At 43.2% G+C, this 21,339-nt stretch overlaps 1 protein-coding gene across 2 annotated transcripts in view; it reads right to left on the bottom strand.

Moving 5' to 3' along the window:
* SCRN1 (secernin 1) overlaps positions 1-19,878 on the bottom strand; it is a 63,516-nt gene extending 43,638 nt beyond the window's left edge. For both annotated transcript variants that reach the window (XM_077856366.1, XM_077856367.1), the window contains exon 1: positions 19,720-19,878. The gene's annotated coding sequence lies outside the window, so the exon portion shown is untranslated. The remainder of the gene's footprint in view (positions 1-19,719) is intronic.
* Between the last annotated feature and the right edge of the window lie 1,461 nt (positions 19,879-21,339).

Raw genomic sequence — 21,339 nt, 5'->3', positions numbered from 1 at the left:
AGCAAAGAGGAGATAGTACTTCCAAAAAGCTGAAAACAAATGTTAGGAAGTAGCTACTAACTGGATGGACTGAGTTTAAACAATTTCTCCAAAAGCTTAAGGTAATCATAGCCCTGGACACCAATTCCACTTCCCTTGATGTGAGTCTCATACTCCTAACCCTCAATACACCATGAGCATATTCCCCTCATCGGTGCCTGAAATCTTGTGGGTATCTCTCCAGTCAATTTCACTCTTTACCTCCTAAATGAACTTTTGAGACCTTCACTTCTCTCCAACTACCTCCTCTAAGCAGACATCTCACCTCCTCCTACACAAAGAAGAGATGATCAGGGGAGGGAGACTGTTTCAGAGACGTGTAAGCAGCTCTGAAGGCCCTGAGGCTGGAGGAACGGCAAGGAGCCAATAAATCAGAAAGCCAGGGCAACTGAGGCCAGAGAGAATGGGGAAGAGGCTGGACAAGCAGCTAGACAGGCCGGTCCACGTTAAATCTTGCTGACCACAGCAAAGATTTTAGTGTCTATGCCACGATAGACATGGATGTCTATCCCAATGGAGGCTTTTAAGCCATGTGTTAGGTAGGAAGTGGAGCCAGTGCTCCCAAACAACTTTTCAAAGAAGTTGGCTGTGATGGAGAAGAGCTAGCTCATTAGATATAAATGAAGGATCAACAAGTAAGTCTATTTCTATGTATCTATCCTAAGGAATGATCAGGAACACTGACAAATATTATGCACAAAAATGCTCATCACGGTGGTATTTATAAAGGTGGAAAACTAAAACTTAATTGTCCAGCATCAGAGAAATAGCTTAAAAATTCATGCTACATCGATGCTATAAAAGCATTAAAAATGTTTGTGAAGAATTTTTAATTGCACAGAGAAATGGCTGAGGAGGAAGATCCAAAATAAATTACTCTAATTATGTAAAAATACATATAGAAAAGACTAGAAGGAAATGTGCCCAAAATATTAACAGCGGTAGCCTGACCACTGAATTTTTCCTAATTTCTTCATATCTTCTTTTAATTTCCGATTGCCCTACAAGTATTTGTAGTTACATAAACACAAGAATGATTTTTTTAAAATAAGCCTGATGGATAGTACCAATTTGGAAATTGTATTTTTTTATTATTTTTTAAGGTTTATTTATTTGAGAGAGAGAGAGAGAGATCAGGGGAATGGGCTGAGGGAGACCAGAGAGAGAATCCTCCAGCAGACTCCCTGCTGTGCATGGACCCTAACTTGGGACTCAATCCCTGAGATTATGACCTGAGCTGAAATCAAAAGTTGAACACTCAACCAACTGAGTCAGCCAGGCCCCTGGAATTTTAAAGAAAACACTTTGCTCTACTTCTACATCCCGACACATCTAAAATTTCAAAACTGGAAAATTCTTATGAGGTACAGTTAGGATGACATTTTTTTTATGGAGGTATAATTAACATACATTAAATTAGCTTCAGGTGCACAACAAAATGATTCAATATTTGGATACACTGCAAAACGATCAGTCTAATAAGTCTAGTCAGTGTCTATCACCACAGTTACAGAATTTTTTTGCTTGTGATGAGAACTTTTAAGATCTACTCCCTTAACGTTTCAGATATGTAATACAGTATCATTAACTATAGTTGCTGTCCCTGACATCCCCAGGACTTATTTAATATTTTGTTAAACTGTAAGTTTGTTGTCTTTTGGCCACCTTCAGCCATTTTGTCCATCCTTCATTCCCAAGGATGAATATTTTTTATTATTCAGCATTATTATACTTATTCTGATACTTTCTTCTCCTTTTTTCTACAGCTTGCCTAATTCAGAGTTGCTCAAGGAGTACACAAATTTTCATTACTATTATTCACACAAATAGGGGGCAGGCCTCTTACAGTGTTGTCTCCTTGGTTAAGGTGAAAGGAAAAACAGGCCCTTAAGAAAGCCAATTCTCTGTTGACTCTGAGATGAAATGTTTCTGAAAGTGATTCAGGAAACTCCCATTTTGTTCCTATTATCTGTCAACATACTAGTTAACATACCAGTTACACTACAAAAGAAAAAAAATCTGACAAGTTGACTCATCTACATACTGTATAAAACATGCATTTTAAAATCTTTGCAAGAGATCTATAAACCATTAAATTGGCCATGCATGACACCAGAAACTAAGATTTTTTTCCTCCTCCTCCCTCAATAACTTTATATAGTATTTTATATATATATATATATATATATATATATATATATATGATGTGATATTATCCTTCATAAAGAAAAGTAAGCTAAAATTCAATGCACTCCCAATCACACATGCTAATACAGAAATTTACTGCATGGGGGCACCTGAGTGGCTCAGTGACTGAGCTTCTTTCTGCCTTTGGCTCAAGGTCGTGACCCTGGGGGTCCTGGGATGGAGTCCTGCCTTAGGCTCCCATTGCAGAGCCTGCTTCTCCCTTTGCCTGTGTCTCTGCCTTTCTCTCTGTATCTCTCATGAATAAATAAATAAAATCTTAAAAAAAAAAAAAAGAAAGAAATCTTCTGTATGAAAAAGTGTTGTTTATTTGGCTTTGGAAAACACAGTACGACCATTTGATAATGGATTCTATCATAATACTCTCTACTTAAACCAATGGACAGAACTCACTTAGAAGCAAAGCCATGATCAAAGGCTTTTTAAAAAACTTGCTTGTTTTGGGGGGACCTGGCTGGTTCTGTCTCTTGAGCGCCTGCCTTTTGCTTGGGTCATGATCTCAGGGTCCAGCCATGAGTCAGGCTTCTTGCTCCCTGTAGGGAGCCTGATGTGGGACTCGGTCCCAGGACCCCAGGATCTCGACCTAAGCCAAAGGCAGATGCTCAACTACTGAGCCACCCACCCAGGTGCCCCCAAACTTGCTTGTTTTCATTTGTAAGCCATTTTTGGAGTCATGGGGACCCAAGGAAGGGATGGGGGGCAGCACTACATCCCAGGCCTGAATAGCTAAAGCTATTCCAGGAATAGCTTGGTGTAGCTAAAACTGTGTTTTCCAAAATGTATGTTGTGGCCCTTTTGAGGGTTACAAAATCAATTTAGTGCATGGGATCAGTGTTTTGAATAGGCAAGCATTTTTTTTAAATAAAAGAATGTATGCATCACACTTAAGAAGGTTAAGTGTTGTTCCAAGGAACTTTAAGTTCGGGTATAGATACACATAAAGTGTGTGTATGCCCTGGGTTGAGATACAACTTTCTCTTACTGTGGGCCTCAAGCAAAAATCTTTAAAAGCAACAGCTTCAAGGGTAGGTCTACTGAATAAGGCTTCTTTGTGATAAATACCAATTAGGATTCTTGCCAAGTTAGCGATAAACTGGATAGTTCCAATTAATGAAACACTCTAATTCAACTCCCATAGATGGTTAAACTGACAGGCATTTCCTGAGATGTACTCAATAAGAATATTTTAAAGTACATTTATCTGTAATCTGTACTGTGTATTTTCTCAAACTGGATTATTTTTCTTGCTCCATGATGCTGGAAGATGTAGGGCTGGGATAAGGATGGGAGTTGCAATTATTAAAACATCAGGTAGCCGGTACTATTTGGGGGCAGGGGGCAGGGAGGAATCAGATTATTCATTAGCTGTAATGGTGAGAAAAAAACAGCTAGTACTTTCCTTCTCCCAGCCCCTGCCTCCAGCACTTGTCTGTATAAACCACCCATCTGCTTTTAGATGAGCCCTGTCCAAGAGAAATTTCTGCAATAATGAAAACGTTCTGTGTCTGGCTGTCCAATATGATGGCCACTGGCCACATGGGGCTACTGAGTACTTGAAATATGGCTAGTGCACATCCGGAGCTGAATTTTTAATTAATTTAAACCTAAATAGTGCTTATTATACTAAGTGAAATGAACCAATCACACCAAAGCAAATACTGTATAATCTCACCTGTAGGAGGCTCCTGGAGTAGTCAATTCATACATAGAGACAGGAAGTGGAAAGGTGGCTGCCAGCGGCTGGGAGGAGGGGGCCTGGGGAGTTGTTTAAGGGGGAATGGGGAGGTGGATACAGTTTCAGCTTTGCAGGCCAAAAAAGTTCTGGAGATCGGTTGCACAAGGCGAGTACACTTAACACGACTAAACTGTGCACTTAAAAAGTGATGTTAGGATGATAAATCTATGTTATGTAGATTTTACCAAAAAATCTTTTAATTCTACAGCCACATATGGCTAGAGGCGGTGGTACCGCAACCCCACAGCATTAGGGCAGGTGCCGCCGCTGGGGTGAAGTCCCCCAAGCTGGTCCTAACCACCACTGTCCTCCCTAGCAGACTTTCAGGAGTCACGGCTCCTCATGGGGACAAGATGCTGGAGCACCCCTAGGGTCCCCCACACGGGGGCCGCACCTCACCCCCTGGCTGTGCAGGCGTGCAGGGCTGGGGCACTGCAGCCCTGTAGCTAGGAGACCACTCGCAGAATGTCTAGACAGGAGGGAGGAAGCCGCAAGCGAGAACCGGTCTTTGTCCTGAGTCCTGGAAGCTGTTATTGAAGTGCATGAATGGTCAGGCCCGGCTGGGCGGGGGCTTAACTGCCCTGCCCTTTTATGTCAGGGAAACTCCAGAGTGTCCCTCATCTGTCACCTGACCCAGCAAGAGGAAAGCCTTAAACTGCCTGAGAGGAAGAAAAGGACCATCTCTACAAGCTATAGGCTTATTAACTGTCTCACAAGGGATGGTGACAAAGTGCCTTTACTTGCACACAAAATGCAAGCCAGAGGTCCAGCAAGGCTTCCTGGCTCTGCAAGCTCCAGCTTTACTGAGAGGGCTGGGTGAGCTGAAATCCAGTGTCTGTGAATCACCAACTTCCAGAAAAGCCAAGAAGACATTATTTTATTGCATTATTTTATTTATTGATAAGTTCCTTTAATTATTGATATTCCTGCCGAAGTGAAAACAGAACAAATGAAAGTCACTTACGAATTGGTTTCTTTGTCATGTGCCTATTGGTGGAATAGTAAGGAATCAATAGAGTGTTTGGGAAAGGAATTGTCTCACTTGGAACTGGATGTAAATGCTAACCAGAACCAACGAAAGGCTCATCAAGCCATGCCTCAAAGAAGGAAAATCCTACTGTTTTGTTGAAAGCTCAGGATAGTAGAGCATCAGGCTTTGGAAGTCCACAGCCAGGGAACTGCAGTTTCTAATACTCAATGCCTTGAACGAGGAACTATTTAACGGAAGAAAGACCACATAGGGCAGTAAGTGAGCAAGCAGGCTGTGGAGTCAAAGTAGGTTGGAATCTCAGAGCCCTGCCACGTTTCCACGACAGGATAATGACAGGGCTGTGGAGAGGCTAAAATGAGTTGAAGCTTGCAAATACTTACAAAATGCTCAGAATGCCATCTGGGACACAGTGAGGACTCAGTCCTCAGGAGCATGAGGAAAGGTACACAAGGAGGGGGGTTCCTTTGTCAGGGTCTGATCTGTTCAGACTTCAGAAACTGGCTTTTTCCCTTGAAGTATCTAAACGCTCTGTGACTTCTCGAAGATCTGGTCTGTTGTCACTTGATGTCTTGGCCTTTTCTCTAATTTCAGGGGCAACACCTTCCTGGAACAGTTAATTGCCCCAGTCATCAGCCCCAACCTTCAGGTGATGTACCTCTGTGCAGCATGAGGTGGGAAGGGGGTGGCAGGCTTGGTTCAGGGTGTTGTCCTAGGTCATGTTTTTTAAAATCTGAATTGGCAGCTGACATTTTTAAATCTAAAGATTTTTCATAGATATTCAGATACTTGACTTCTGAAAACTCAAAACATCTGGCAACACTGGGTGCACATTCCTGCATGAGATCAAGACAGGAAGGAGCTGAGCAGGGGCTCTTCCCCACATTCCCCTACACCCTCTGACACTGAGGACAATATAGTGGCACCTAGCATCATCCTAGGGCTGGTGCTTTTTTTCTTTCTTTTTTCAATGTTGAGTCAATTGTACTCATTTACATTGCCTACTTGGCCCTGTAGCCCAGTGTATACAGAGGCAAGAGAATGATAGGCTTCAAGACAAGCAGACCTTTGTTCATATCTGACTCTACCCACCAACTGTAAGACACAGGCAGGTCATGAACTCTCTGCACCAGAGTTTCCACATGTGAAAATGGAACTAATCCCCCAAGCACACCATAGCACTTGCATTTATATGAGAGCATGTGGAAAACCAGGTCCTATGGCTGTATACAGTGGACAACCAATAAATGTTTACTTTCCTCTTTCTTACTCACTGGTGATGGTTTGCCACCATTACACCAATCCCTCCTATGGCTCCTTCACCCTTTCTCACCAACAGTTTACACCTGGCACAGCAGACACATGGTCCAAAGTGTAACTAAAATGCCCATAAAGAATCAAACTGGAGTGATAGTGCCTCCAGATCTTAACTATCAGTTTACAGAGAATGCAGATGACACCATCGGGAGGCAATGAGGAAAGCCTAGACTAGGAGAAATTATAGGGTAAATCTGATTTCTTCAACAACAACAAGAACTGAAAGGAAAAAGAGATTAAGAGACAAAGTTACTTCAGAGATACATCAGCACTGAATGGAATTTATTTGGATCCTGATTTAAATAAACGATATAAAAACTTTATAAAACATTTGGAGAAATGTGAATACTGATTGAATATTTGAAGACATTAAGGAATTCTTGTTTTAGATATTATGCCATTGTGGTTATGTCTGAAAAAGAGCCCATATCTTTTAGAGATACATACTGGAATATTTCCATGTGAAAAGATATTCTGAAAGTAATCCAGGGTAGAAAGAAAGGGTGACAGTTCAGATGAGACAAGGTTGGCTATGTAATAAAGACGGCTGAGGTTGGGTAATGGGCGTGCAGTGGTTTACTATACTGTTCTCTTTACTTTGGTATATGCTTATAATTTTCTATAATAAATAACATTTTAAAGCAAAGCGCATGGATGGCTCAGTTGGTTAAGTAACCAACTCTTCATTTTGGCTCAGGTCCTGATCTGAGGGTTGTGAGATTGGGCCCTGAGTTGGGCTCTACTCAGCAGGGTGTCTGTGAGAGATTCTCTCCCTCTCCCTGTTCCCCTCGCCCTGACAGCACATGTACTTTCTCTCTCTTCCTCTAAACTTAAAAAATAAATCCTTAAAAAAAAAAAAAAGCAGAGCACATGAGGAGATGTTCAAAATTCCTTTGAGGCTAGAAATAGCATTGAACTGATCTAATACAAGGAATGTTTTCTTCGAGTTATACTTGTAACTTGTCTAGGGCTCAGATACCTCTTTGAGGAAGGATTATTGGGGCAGGAGGATGAAGAGAGACCTTAGTTTGTCTTGTATGTTTATGCAATGGGGGAAACTTCCTCAAGTTTCAAAATGCCTGTCTCTCTGATCATCAGACTCTAAGTCCCATGAAGGCAAGAACTCTTACATAAGTCCTGTTTCCCTGGCATCTAGCACACAGACTGGCACATAATAAGACCTCAATAAATGTTTGTTGAATAAATAAAGGGGAAGGAACATATCTATTTTACCTTTAAAGAGAGAAAAAGAGCAGGAAAATCTAATTTTGCCAAGGTGTTCCCATGCTGTGGTTTAATTCATGGTATTTATATTTGATCATGCATCAAAATCATCTGGGGAGTTCCTTAAAATGGCAGATTCCTAGACACACCCTCCTTGTTGATTCTATTCAGTAGATGTAGGCTGAGATCACAGGAAGGCTAGTTCTAACAAATGCCCAGGTGATTCTGATGCAGCCAGTTCAGACTGGTGTGCAATACCCAGGAGTGCAGGTTGTTTAACCTCTTTGCTCCTCAAAAGCATTATTCATTTTTTCTGCCTGGCTGTTTGTGGAAACATTCAGCACACATATAACAATACAATAACTGCCCCTCCAAGGCATCCCCCAGCCTCAAAGGCCATCAACTTTCTGCTTCTCGTTTCCCAAATTTATTTTTAAGAAACCATTTAATTTTAATTGACTGTTGCTGAATTCAGCAACAGCTTGGCAGCAATACTCTCTGCTGAAGGTGGGTGAAACCCATCTCTGGTTGACTTGAGAGAGCAGGGTTTTCTTTTCCCTAGTAGGACAAGTTGAAGTGTAGGAGCCTATGCTTTCTTGGTCTCTAGACTTAACACAGGAAAATGAGGGTACATGATAATCAGGAAGATATGAATTGTTAATGGTTATTTCAATGTTTTGCATTTTTTACCACTTTAAAGAAATGAAGTTTCATCCAACTCTTTAAAAATGCCTTTAAAAAAAAAGCGTTCATTTAACAGATGCAAGATTGGCAACTATCATGACTTCTCTACCTTGGATAGAAAGTGAGAATATGAGTCAGAAAAGAAGAGTTAAATATCATTTCAAGTAGCTGAATATTTCTAAACCAGCAAGACAGTTAAGAAATATCCTCTGCATGCTTTTTTCTTAATGATTGAAATGACCACAAACTTGTTTGTTATTCATTTCAAAAATACTGCAATAAATGTTATTAGCTGAAGAAATGAGTGCCTATTTAAAATTATAAAACCAGGGTACCTGGGTAGCTCAGTCAGTTGAGGGTCCAACTCTTGGTTTCGGATCAGGTCATGATCTCAGGGTCATGAGATCCAGCCCCACATTGGGCTCCACCCTGGGTATAGAGTCTGCTTGAGATTCTTTTTCTCAGAGTGCCTGCGTGGTGCAGCCAGTTGGGCACTGGACTCTTGGTTTCACCTCAGGTCGTGATCTCAGGGTTGTGGGATCAGGCCCCAAGTTGGGATCTGCAATGGGCATGGAAACTCTCTCTCCCTCTGCCTCTCCCACCCACCCTGTTCTCACTCTCTCTCAAAATAAATAAATAAATCTCTAAAAAAAGATTCTCGGGCAGCCCTGGTGGCACAGCGGTTTAGCGCCGCCTGTAGCCCAGGGCATGATCCTGGAGTCCTAGGATCAAGTCCAGTGTCGGGCTCCCTGCATGGAGCCTGCTTCTCCCCCTGCCTGTGTCTCTGCACCTCTCTCTCTCACTCTGTATCTCTCATGAGTAAATATAATATTAAAAAATAAAAAAATAAAAAATAAATTTAAAAAGATTCTCTCCCTTTGCCCTCCACACCCCTGCTCATGCACACAAATACTCGCTCTCTCAAAAAAAATTTTTTAAATAAATAAATTAAATTAAATAACTAAAATTTCAGGTAATTAACAACTATTCAACTTCATCATAACCCCTAATAATTTAATGGGCCACTGCTGCTTCATTCACTTCCTCAAAAATACAGCCATTTAGATGGTAAGAATAAAAAAAAACAAAACAAACACATAATATGTAATTGGCTATCTATACATATCATGGAAAGCTGGAAAATATATAAATACACAGAATCAAGCTGGTGAAATGAAAAGAGGTCACACAAATTAAATATAGTATCATTCAAATTATGTATTACCTAAATAGATAATGCAAAAAGATCATAAGGAAATGCAACAAAATTTTTAAGAGTCATAGTATCTCTGGGTTGTAGAATCACAATTTCTTAACCTCCATGTATTCGGGCATTTTCAAATTTCCCACAGGAAAGTACAGAATTTGTAATGAGAATATTTTTTAAAAAAATAAAATTAAGAGTTGCAATCATAATCTATTTCTAACTCATTTCAGGTAATAAATATGGTCTTACAACAAGGTAGAGACCCGGGAATTGGGGTGAACCATATAACTCAGTCAGGGCAAATGAACTCATTTTACCTTTGGGAAAAATCTGATTCTGCCTTATTTGCAATAAATGGTCACAATGAGAAATATGAATAAAGCAAAACGTCTAACTGAATGATTCATGTGACAAACTAATAACTAAGGGAATGTAGAGCTTTCTAGATATAGTCAAATGGAATGTTGTCCGTTAATCTGCATTTATTCACAGGATAAGTGGCGAAAGGTCACATCACAAAAGTATTCTTCAAATCACTCCAGAACTTCTCTATAATGCAAAATATTCTAATATGATGTTTTCCAACTTATAAATGTCAAAAGAATTTCACGGAAACCTCCACGTAAGAGTCATTATAGTTGGATGGGAAATACATAATGAATATATGTTATGAATTTGGTAACCCTTCCAATGGATTTGTATATATTAAATGGCAAGGCAATCCTTATATATTTGAAAAACAGTAGTGTAAATATATATGGCTCATGTGAATTCAAGGACCATCTGCAAAAATCCCACCACACCCAGGAGTCTGTCCATCACTCTGGGGTATTTAAAATACGGTATCACTTACAAGAAAACTCAGGCCGCAAGATTGGTGACTATTATGATTCCTCTGCCTTGGATAGAAAGTGAGAATCTGAGTCAAAAAAAAAATAAGAGCCCTTTGAGGGATTTCAGAGTGAAGGAAAGCAGAGAGGGGCACCTGGGTGGCTCATGTTTGAACATCTGCCTTTGACTCAAGTCGTGATCCCAGGGTCCTGGGATTGAGTCCCACATCAGGCTCCCTGCGAGGAGTCTGCTTCTCCCTCTGCCTATGTCCCTACCTCTCTGTGTCTCTCATAAATAAATAAATTAAAATCTTTAAAAAAAAAAAAAAGGAAGAGGAGAAATTAGTTGAATGGCATCCATTTCTCATGGATATGACAATTTTTTTTTAATTTTAGGAAAGAGGCAAGATTAATTTCCCACTCAAGCTTGCCAAATTAGAAAAATATAGTCACCTCCAGTTCATTGTAAGGAAGATGTTTTCTTCCTTCCATGTATTCATGGCAGGTTGGAAGACGTTTTCCATCTTTCATAGTAACATAAAAAACAAGTGACTTGCATCACATTAATGATATAAGTTAGACTGTGCAGTTAAATTAATCTCTCTGGTACAGCTCCTCTACTTACCAAATTCTTCATTTATACAGTGAGCCTTGATGTCCATTCACCATGAACTACTACGGGGATTAACCGAGGTAATACAATAGAGAAACATTCAAGGTTTGCTCCTTTAATTTGCTTAAAAAACAAAGTTCTTGAAGCATAATGGTAATGGAGATGAAGAAGAAGAATGTGTTTGAGATAGGCAGGTGTGTGGTTAGCTGCCAAAAGCATTCTCTGTGAGAAAGATCTAGAAGCTACTAAGCAAACCACATCCAGGATCCTTTCATTTCCTTCTGTTCTCATTTCTGACATTGCTGCCATTGTGTCCACTAATTTGGCAAGGTTGCTTTTAATTACGACCTTCCTATTCCCACCATCTGTTTTCTTCTTCCATCTAAATAATGCATTGTCTATTCTGGTCTTTCCCCATTAATGTGATTTGATATGTACCTGTTAACTCTGCAAACTGGGATTTCAAAAACTCTTCTCAGTCATTCTTAAAATGGTGATTTACACTGTGCCTGTGAAAAATTGGCTAAATATTCATTTCCTACAGAAGGAAAAAAAGTAGTAAGATTTAAATCTTGCTGGTAACCAGAGAATTACTTTATCACATCTAGCAAAATTTGACCTAAAAACTACATTGTAAATACCCATTAATGCCAGAGCTATTTGCTGTGTTTTACTATTAGAAAATATATCCCATTTTACTATCAACAGAAACTTGTGTTCATATATGGGAATATATGCATGTATATATGTATATACATATATATGTATACACATACATTTATGTAAATATAAGTATATACAAAAAAAAAAGAGAAAAGAACCTTAAAGGATTTATGGATTAATATCTAACTGAGGGACACCTGGGTGGCTCAGTGGTTGAACGCGCCTGCCTTTAGCTCAGGGTGTGATCCTGAAATCCCAGAATCAAGTCCCACATCAGGCTCCCTGCAGGAAGTCTGCTTCTCCCTCTGCCTATGTCTCTGCCACTCTCTCTGTGTCTCTCATGAATAAATAAAATCTTAAAAAAAAAAAAAAATATATATATATATATATAAAATGAGAATTGGCATGCAGGTAAGGATGGGATACAGAGATAGAAGCTTTAAATTTTACTTTACCTAGTTATGTCATTTTAAATTTATAGCAAGCTCACATTACTTTACTGGGTTTTTAATTATTTAAAAAATCTGATTCCTTTAGTGTTTAAGAAAGATATTTCATTTAATTCTTTCAGGTCACTAGGGCACTTCTAAGTGCAATTTAAAAATACACTAAGGTTTTACTTTGAGAGGAGAAAAAGATATTCAGAAGAGCCTCTGATCACTACATTATTTAATCAGAATTTTTAAGAAGTCAGATGAATTACCAATTTGTATTTTGAGCCCCTAGCCACCTGCAAGCACCTTGTTCAACCCAAGGGAAAAACAGAACTAAAACGAGATTTTCAAGGTCTTTATCACCTAGAAGAGGTGCTCATGAACACAGCGGAGAGAGAAGGGCAGCAACCCAACTTATAATAATGACTAGAAATGCTTATAGGAGCTTTCTAAGATATGTAACTCACTTCAGGGGAGTATATTAAGCCCTGGGAGAGTTAGACTAAATATATAACTATTAAGAACAGAAGAAGGAACATTAACCTTCTCAAGTTCCCTCTCTGTTTCAAGTGAGGCTCAAGCTGGTCAGCCCTTAGCACCTTCCCCTCCCAGGCACCCTGACTGAGTAACCTGACATTCCATCCAGTTCAGTTCACCCACCATCCCAGGCTGGGCTGATGATGTGGGAAGCTTCTAAAGGAGGGTGCGATTAATGCCTACATCACTCTTGCCTTCTTGGATGACAGGTTGCTCCCTTGTCCCAAAGGGAATGGGACATGTGATCTTAGGCATCCCTTCTACTACAAGAGCTTTGTAATCATCCTTATGGATTGCTGAGAAGATTGTTCCATATGAGGCCCAGCCTGGGAGTACGGATGACAGTGAGGGTAGAAGGGACACAGAATGATGGAAAAGGATCTGCCTATTCCTGGTACAGGGCAGGAACAAAGTGCTCAAGGGTTGTGGCCAATCTACCTCAGAGACAGAGCAAGTACATATCCTACTTCACCCCTGGTAACTGCCTTTTACATTTCTTAGCTCTTCCATTCATTTGTTTCCTAAGTTCAGCTGAACTCTTTAAAAATTTGGCAAAGGGCAGCCCAGGTGGCTCAGCGGTTTAGCGCTGCCTTCAGCCCAGGGCATGATCCCAGAGACCCAGGACTGAGTCCCACATCTGGCTCTCTGCATGGATCCTGCTTCTCCCTCTGCCTATGTCTCTGCCTCTCTCTCTCTCTCTCTCTCTCTCTCTCATGAATAAATTTTTAAAATATTTTTAAAAAATAAAATAAAAATTTGGCCTCTTGAAATATTTCCAGGGCCTCTCTGGACCTATGATCTAAACATGATACTGATTTATAGATTCATTTGACAGAAATAACTAAAATAATCAAAATCACAAAATCTTACATTATTCCATGTAATAATGTAAAATGCATAAAATCTTACAATCATATATTACTATTATTGAGAGTATAAAGCATTCACTATGTGCTTAGTAACATGCTAAGCAATATATATAGATATATATAATATATAAATAAATAACACACAATAATCACATCACAAAGGTAATACTATCCCCCTCCCTTTTTTTTTTTTTTTTAAGATTTTATTCATTTATTTGAGAGAGAGAGTGCTCACAAGGCAGGAGGAGGGGTGGAGGAAGAGGAAGAAGCAGACTCCAGGCTGAGCATGAGGACCCTGAGATCATGACCTGAGTGAAGTCAGACACTTAACTGTCTGAGCCACCCAGGCATCCCTTATTTTCTCCTTTTTAAAGATGAGAAAATTGAGATCAACAGCGGTTAAGTCTTGCCCAGAGTCATATAATAAGAAAGTAGTAGAGGAAGAACCCAGACTCCAAAATGCCCTAACCACCCTGACTCTACCTTGCCATCCAAAGGCAGGAAATGTCTCTGTTGGCATGAGATTCTAAACCCATTAGTCAAGTTTTACAGTTTTCTTTACAGGGCTTCTTCCCATTTTCTGACAAGTTTACTAGAGAGAGATGTACAAATTCTCAATGAAAAAAATTATAAGGCTTATGGGGACCTAGGAGAAGATCTGAAGGGCAGGGAGAGATGCCTGTGCTTTGCTGTAAAGATCCGAAGCTATATGGAGGTGTCAGTCTTCCCTACATTAATCCATGGGGTCACTAGGCAGCAATCAATCTTGGATACAACCTGATAAAAAATGATCCTGAAGCTCATCTAGAAAGGATTTGGGAGAAGCCAAGAAGTTTCATAAATGAAAACTAATGAGGAAAGACTTGCCCATGGTATTAAACCATGTTATGAAGTTTCAGTAATTATAACAGTTTAATACTCATGCAAGAACAGACAGATTAACAGAGCCGACACTACTGAAATATACCCATATATTATAGGAAATTAGGGTATGATGAAGGTTGAATTTGAAACCAAGGTGAGGAGCGCCTGGGTGGCTCAGCGGTTTAGCGCCTGCCTTCAGCCCAGGGCGTGATCCTGGAGTCCCGGGATCAAGTCCCACGTCAGGCTCCCTGCATGGAGCCTGCTTTTCCCTCTGCCTACATCTCTGCTTCTCTCTTTATGTGTGTCTCTCATGAATAAATTTAAAAAAAGAAACCAAGGTGAAAGGACACCTTTATTGTATTAAACAATATATGTTGTTGGGATAATTAACTATTTAGGATGGGGAGAAGAGGGGAGGAATCTGTGCAGATCTCCAACTCATTCCTAATCTCCTCCCAAAATATTATTACTCAAAAATTTAAATTTTTAAAACACATATTGGTAGAACCAGAAGAAGGCTGGTCTTTTGGTTGTTGTAGTCCTCCTATGCACACATGTAGAAGTAAAAGTTATCTCGGTGTGTAGTGTTGTAATAAAGTAATTTAAATTCTAATAAATCCCTGTATTTTAATATGCCATATCTCATCCCATGGAAACCACCTAGCTAGTTGGTGGACAGCCCTTGTTCGTCTCATTTTAAAAAGAAGGTGACTGAGAAGCATCTGAACGAATGACTTGCTCAAGGTCACACCTCTAATTAGAGGCAGAACCAGAGCTAGAACTCTGAATGAGATCTGTTCATCTCATTTCAATGTGCTAGATATGTTTGTGAAACCAGACATCTCAGACTCGGAAGTTACTTTCCAGTGTGATTTACAGTTGTGTCCATGCTACCTTTCCACCATCTGGGTTCCTGTCCCACCACCACAACCCCTGCCAACCACAATTCCATAGATTCCAAATCTTGGATCCCCACACACTGTTTTTTCTACTTCAGGAGTCTCATAACTCAGCAGGCCCAGCACACTCCATACTCATGCTCTCCGATTACCAAGGGTCCCTGAGCACGCACTCCTGGTGGTCCTTCTCCATCCACTCTGTCTCCATCTAGCTTCTATACACACCCAGTTCTGTGAACAGTACCACACATCCTAACCAACCTCCATTTCTGTTAATGATCTAGACCAACACAGTGTAATGAAAAACAGATGGAAACCACATAATATATTTTTATGTTTTCAAATAGAGCTACCCTACAACCCAGCAATTGCACTGCTGGGGATTAACCCCAAAGATACAGATGCAGTGAAAAACTGAGATACTTGCACCCCAATGTTTATAGCAGCAATGTCCACAATAGCCAAACTGTGGAAGGAGCCTCAGTGTCCATCAAAAGATGAATGGATAAAGAAGATGTGGTCTCTATATACAGTGGAATATTCCTCAGCCATTAGAAACGATGAATACCCACCATTTGCTTCAACATGGATGGAACTGGAGGGTATTATGCTGAGTGAAGTAAGTCAATCAGAGAAGGACCAACATTATATGGTCTCATTCATTCGGGGAATATAAATAACAGTGAAAGAGATCAAGGGGAAAGGAGATAAAAATGAGTGGGAAATATCAGAGAAGCTGACAGAGCATGAGAGACTCCGAACTCTGGGAAATGAACAAGGGGTAGTGGAAGGGGAGGTGAGCGGGGGGATGGGGTGACTGGGTGACGGACACTGAGGGGGGCACTTGACAGGATGTGCACTAGGTGTTATGCTATATGTTGGTAAATTGAACTCCAATAAAAAATATATAAAAAAATAATAATAATTTTATGTTTTCTAGGAGCCACACCTAAAAAAAAGAAACTGGTGAAACTATTGTTAATAACATATTTTATTTAAACTGAATATATCTCAAATATTAAATATATAATCAATACACAATTAATGAGATATTTTAAATTCTTTTCATATAAATATTTAAATGTGGTGTGTAGTTCACACATCTCAGTTCAGACTATCCACATTTCAAGTGCTCAATAGCCACACGTGGCTACTGGCTATTGAATCAGCACAGACCTAGGCTCTCATTCATTCCTAAGGACTGGTTATTGCTGGATAAAGAGATCTTGAAGACTTTTTAAAAATAACTTTGGCTTATTGTTCCCCAACAAACACAAATTGCACATGGTTAAGTATTTCCCAAATTCGTGATTTTAAATATCCTTGGCATATCAGGGGAATTTAAGTGAATGAATATTCACGTTCACACTCTAAGGCAACTTATCCTTTTTTAAACAGCATACATGGTATCATCATCTGTCTGCACTTGCAAATAATCATCCATACCTAGCTCCTATCTGCTTCACCACTGCAAATTATTCTCCTTGTTCCCTGCAATCCATGCACCTTCTCCTTCTGCAGATATGGAATGCCCACAAGAGATATTTTGTATCCTCACCACCTCCTTACAAATACTAACCCATGCACACTTTCCACCTTGACTTTAGTAGATCTGTGGTTACTGGTATATGACCAAGAGAATTCAAGTTCAAATTCTAGAAAGAGCCTCAAAGAGCTGCTTCAAAGTTATTTTAAACTAGGCCCATTGTTTACCTTTTACTTAAAATTAGACATATTCAAAAGCTATTACACATCCTACTTTGGTTTCTTTTAAAAAATGAAGTTGACCTAATGATTCTCCACAAACGCGAGCCACCCATTTTTAAATCATAGAATGTGTTTATCTTAAAGAATATAAGTAAAATTACATTTTTGGTGCTTAAATATAGAGGCAGTCTAGTCACTGGAAAATGTGTACATGAGGTACACAGAGCTTAAGAATTTAAATGGTTTTGAATTTGAAAACTAAGATGTAGCCACTTACTTTAAATACCCATAGATTTTTAAATTCATGTTACAGTTTGCTTTTGAATTGCTCTGTTTGCCATTCTAATAATGACAGGTTTGTCCCCTTAATCCAGGCTGTAAAAAGGTGGCATGTGGAACCCTGACCTGGGCAGTTACGAGACCTGGACTTCAATTCTCACTGCCAGTTGCCAACCAGCTATATGACCTTGGGTGCAGCCCAATCACCCTGCTGGATTCAGCTTCCTGGGCTGAAAAAAGAGGGTTGACAGCAGAGTGCTCTCCAGGCTGCTTCCAGCTCGCCATTCCTGACCATAGCACTAATCATCCTCTATTTCATTATCCCTGGAACACTTGCCTCCTCATGCATCTCCTCTTTCCTAAATGAGAAGATGGCTGGCAGCACAGCCATGAAACCGGGGGAAAAAAAAAATCCTAAAATGAGTCACCTTTCAAGAATTTATCATTCTCTGATGCCTGGATGCTTGATCATGGAGCTGTACAGTTCTTCCAATGAAACTTGCTCTAAGAACCTGGTATTTGTCATGTACTGTCCTTGGGTGATGTTTACAACTAGACGCTTAAGTCTTTTAAGAGCCACTTGCAGGTATAAAATAAACAGAAGTTTTGTATCAAACAGACAAAAGCAGCCACATAAATCGTCTTTAGCGGAGCCTGGAGAAAATCAGATCAAAATCACAGAAAATTTTAATTAGGTCTTTCAGCTTTCAAGAAGTTGGAGAAGATAATTATAGCACTCCAAACTTCCCACTTCACCTCCCCATGACCCTGCTGCACCCTAAAACCTAGCCTGCTGCAAGAATCCCTTCCTACCCCTTAGGACCAGCTGCAGCCACACTCCGGAGCCTTCCCTGCGGCTATTTCTTCACCAAGGCCTAAGTCAGGGGGCAGCTGACGTTAGCTGTGGTCTCTAGGCTTCTGCCTGGCCTGATTTTTCATGCTGCCATTTTGAATTAACATAGGTTTCCTCTGCACCCCGTGGCATCTTCTGGTCAGGCCTGGAACACGGCTGGCGCACACGCACACGCGCACACACACGCACACCCCACCGGGAAGCTGGACACAAGTGTAATTCAAGACCATCACGGGTCAGAATTGAACAGCACATCCAGAAAGCTCTACCAAGTCAGTTTCGAGTCACTGCGATGACGGCTTCCTCGGACGCACTTGCATTTAATGTCCATTTGAAACCCCTAAATCCGAGTTCTTGTCAATTCTCTGAAAGTTCGAGCGTCCCTTCGGTTTTGCAGACCACACTCGTCTCAGACCTCGGCAGTGATGCTGCCAAGTAACGGGCGTCCGGACAGACCAGCGAACCGAGCGAAGTGCATGATCACAGCAGAAAGGCATGAGTGCCCGAGTGCCGTTCGCCAGGACGTGTCCGGGCGCCACCGCGAACCCCGCCACCCCCGCTCCCAAGAACCTCCCCGAGTGCGGCTGGTCGGGGTGGGGGCTGTTGGGTCAACTCCCGCAGCCCGCATAGACGAGACGGCTACAGCCCGCGCGTTTGCCCTTAAGGGAGGGCAGTCCCTGGCCCCGATGCCCGGGCGCAGGGCCAGGTCAAGGACAGCGGGCCCCACCAGGCAGCCGTGTTCGCGCCCCCCGGGCGGCAGGTGCGCTACCTCCCGGGAAGGTGCCAGGCCCACTCCAGCGCTGCCCCCACCGAGAGAGCTGCGAACCCCGGGAGCAGCCCGATGGGTGGAGGGGTGGAGGGGTGACGGAGGGGTGTGGGGATGGAGAGGTGGCGGGGTGGAAGGAGTGGAGGGGGTGGAGAGGGTGGAGGGGGTGGAGGGGTGGGGGGATGCAGGGGTGACGGAGGGGTGAGGGGATGGAGAGGTGGAGGGGTGGAAGGAGTGGAGGGAGTGGAGGGGTGGGGGGAAGGAGGGGGTGGAGGATGGAGAGTGAAGGGGTGGAAGGGGTGGAGAGGGTGGAGGGGGTGGAGGGATGGGGGAATGGAGAGGTGGAGGGGTGGGGGGAAGGAGGGGTGGGGGATGGAGGGGTGGGGGGTGTAGGGGTGCTGGAGGGGTGGAGGAGTGGGGGGTGGACGGGAGATGGAGGGGTGGACGGGAGATGGAGGGGTGGAGGATGGAGGGGGTGTAGGAGTGATGGAGGGGTGGGGGGATGGCGGGGGTGGAGGGGTGATGGAGGTGGTGAGGGAAAGGAGGGGTGGAAGGGTGGAGGGGTGGAGGGGGTGGGGGGCACAGGCACACACCCCAGCGGGGCAGCAACTTGGCTACCAGGAAAAGGAAAACGCAGGAAAAGCACCCAGAGGTCAGGGCATAGGACGGGGTTGGGAGCACAGCGGGGGCGCAGGCTCAAAGCAGGCGGCAGTGCCCGCGCCCCGGGGTGGGGCGTCCCCGTCCTGCGCCACCCCCACCCCCACCCCCACCCCGCCAACCTCGGGTCCTCCCCAAGCCGGGCCGGGGCCGCCTCTCCCCCGGGCCCCCAGAGCCCGCAGCCTGCCCCAGCCCCCATCTGCCCGCGGGCCGGGAGCGACGGGCTTGGCGACGAGGCACGGCGGCCGGCGATGGCGGACGCGGGGAGAGGCCGGGAGAGGCGGCTGCGGACGCGGTGCGCCCCGGCCGTGCGCCCCAGCCGTGCGCTCGGGCCGTGCCTGCGGCTCACCTGCGGGGCGGCGGGCTCCGGCGGGCTCTGCGGGGCGGATGCTGCGGCCGCCGAGGGTGCGCGCGGCGGCGGCGGCGATCACTGCGGCCACATCGGGGGCTGCGGCTGCAGTGGCGGAGGCGGCCGTCGGGCGCTTCCCCCTCCCCAGGCTCGGGCGCCCGGGCCGCCGCCCCCCGCTCACAGCTGGCGCGGCTCACGTGACCGCGGGCCCACCCCCGCCTCCCCCACCCGGGCCCGGGCCGCGCCGCACCCGCTGCAGCGCCGCGCTCGGCCCGGGAGGGGAGGGCCCTGGGAGCCCGCGGCGGCCGCGAGGGCGACTGTCGCCGCAGAAAGTGGCTCCCTCTTGGCTCGATTTTTAGTTCTCGGCCACGGCCCGGGTGGCGGCTTTCTCGGAAGGGAGAACTTGGACTTCACGGAGCCAGGCCCCCGTTCGTCCCCGCGCACTCCCGACCTCCGCGGCGGGGTTGCTACGTGATGGCCTCGGCGCCCCGGCACAATTTGCACAATTTGCCCGCGGAGAAGCGTGTCTTGCACTTTGTCGACTCACGGGGTCCAAGGCGACTCCTTGCTTTTAAAGGTGCCGCCCCGCGAGAGCCTGCGCTGGGGACTTGGACGTGGGAGCCCAAAGAGGTCAAGTAACTCGCCCAAGGTCACACAGCACATAGCAAAGCCAACATCCCATACCTGGGTTAATAAATCCACAGACAGGTGACAGGTGTGTTGATGCTGGCGTCAAGGTCATTGGCCAGACATGACCATCGTCTTTCACCAGATCACAGGCTCTACCTTTTATAAATTCACCAACTCAAAGGATATGAAGAGATAGTTCACAACAAAAACGCAATACCACTCAGGCACATGAAAAAGATATTCATGCTCACTTAACTGCAAATCAACTATGCAAGGTAGCATTTTCCATCTATCAGATTAGCGAAATATAAAAAAAAAAAGTTTTTATAACCTCCACAAGGGACAGTTTTGCAGTATGTCCCCAGAAAACAAATACATACATAGTCTTGGATCCAAGGATTCCATTTCTGTAATTTATCCTACCATACACTGATAGAGGTGTGAAAGGATAGGAGTCAAGGTCATATCCATTGATATATTATTTGTGCTAGCGAAGACTGGAAGCAATTGTCCATCAATAAAGGACTGTGAAATATATTACAGCACATCAATACAATGGAATGCTATCCAGCTATAAAAATTTTTAAATGGGGAAGATCTATCTCTGTGTACTGATATGAAAGATTTCCAACATATACTACGGGAGGTGAGGGGACAGGCCCATATGCTGAATATTGTGTGTGTTCTCATTTGTGGGGGAGAAATATGCCTGTACTCATATTAGCAAATGCATGGAACATCTTTGGAAGAATACAGAAGAAACAGTAATATGAGATGCCATCAGGAAGGAGAATTGGGTGACAAAATACAGGGGAGGGAAGGGGACTTTTTTTGCATGTCTTTTGTGCTTATGGTTTGCCACATGAGTGAATGGATAGTGGGAATCAGTGGAATGCTGCAGAATAGAGCAGTGGTCATACAACCTTAGCACACAAAAGGACCTTATTGTGCATTTAGTCGACCAAGGAAACCATCCTTTTACTTTTAACC

This window comes from Canis aureus, chromosome 18 (genome assembly GCF_053574225.1).
Source record: "Canis aureus isolate CA01 chromosome 18, VMU_Caureus_v.1.0, whole genome shotgun sequence".
NCBI lineage: Eukaryota > Metazoa > Chordata > Mammalia > Carnivora > Canidae > Canis > Canis aureus.
Note: the sequence above shows the minus strand (reverse complement) of the source record. Positions and strands in the feature narration are given on the sequence as shown.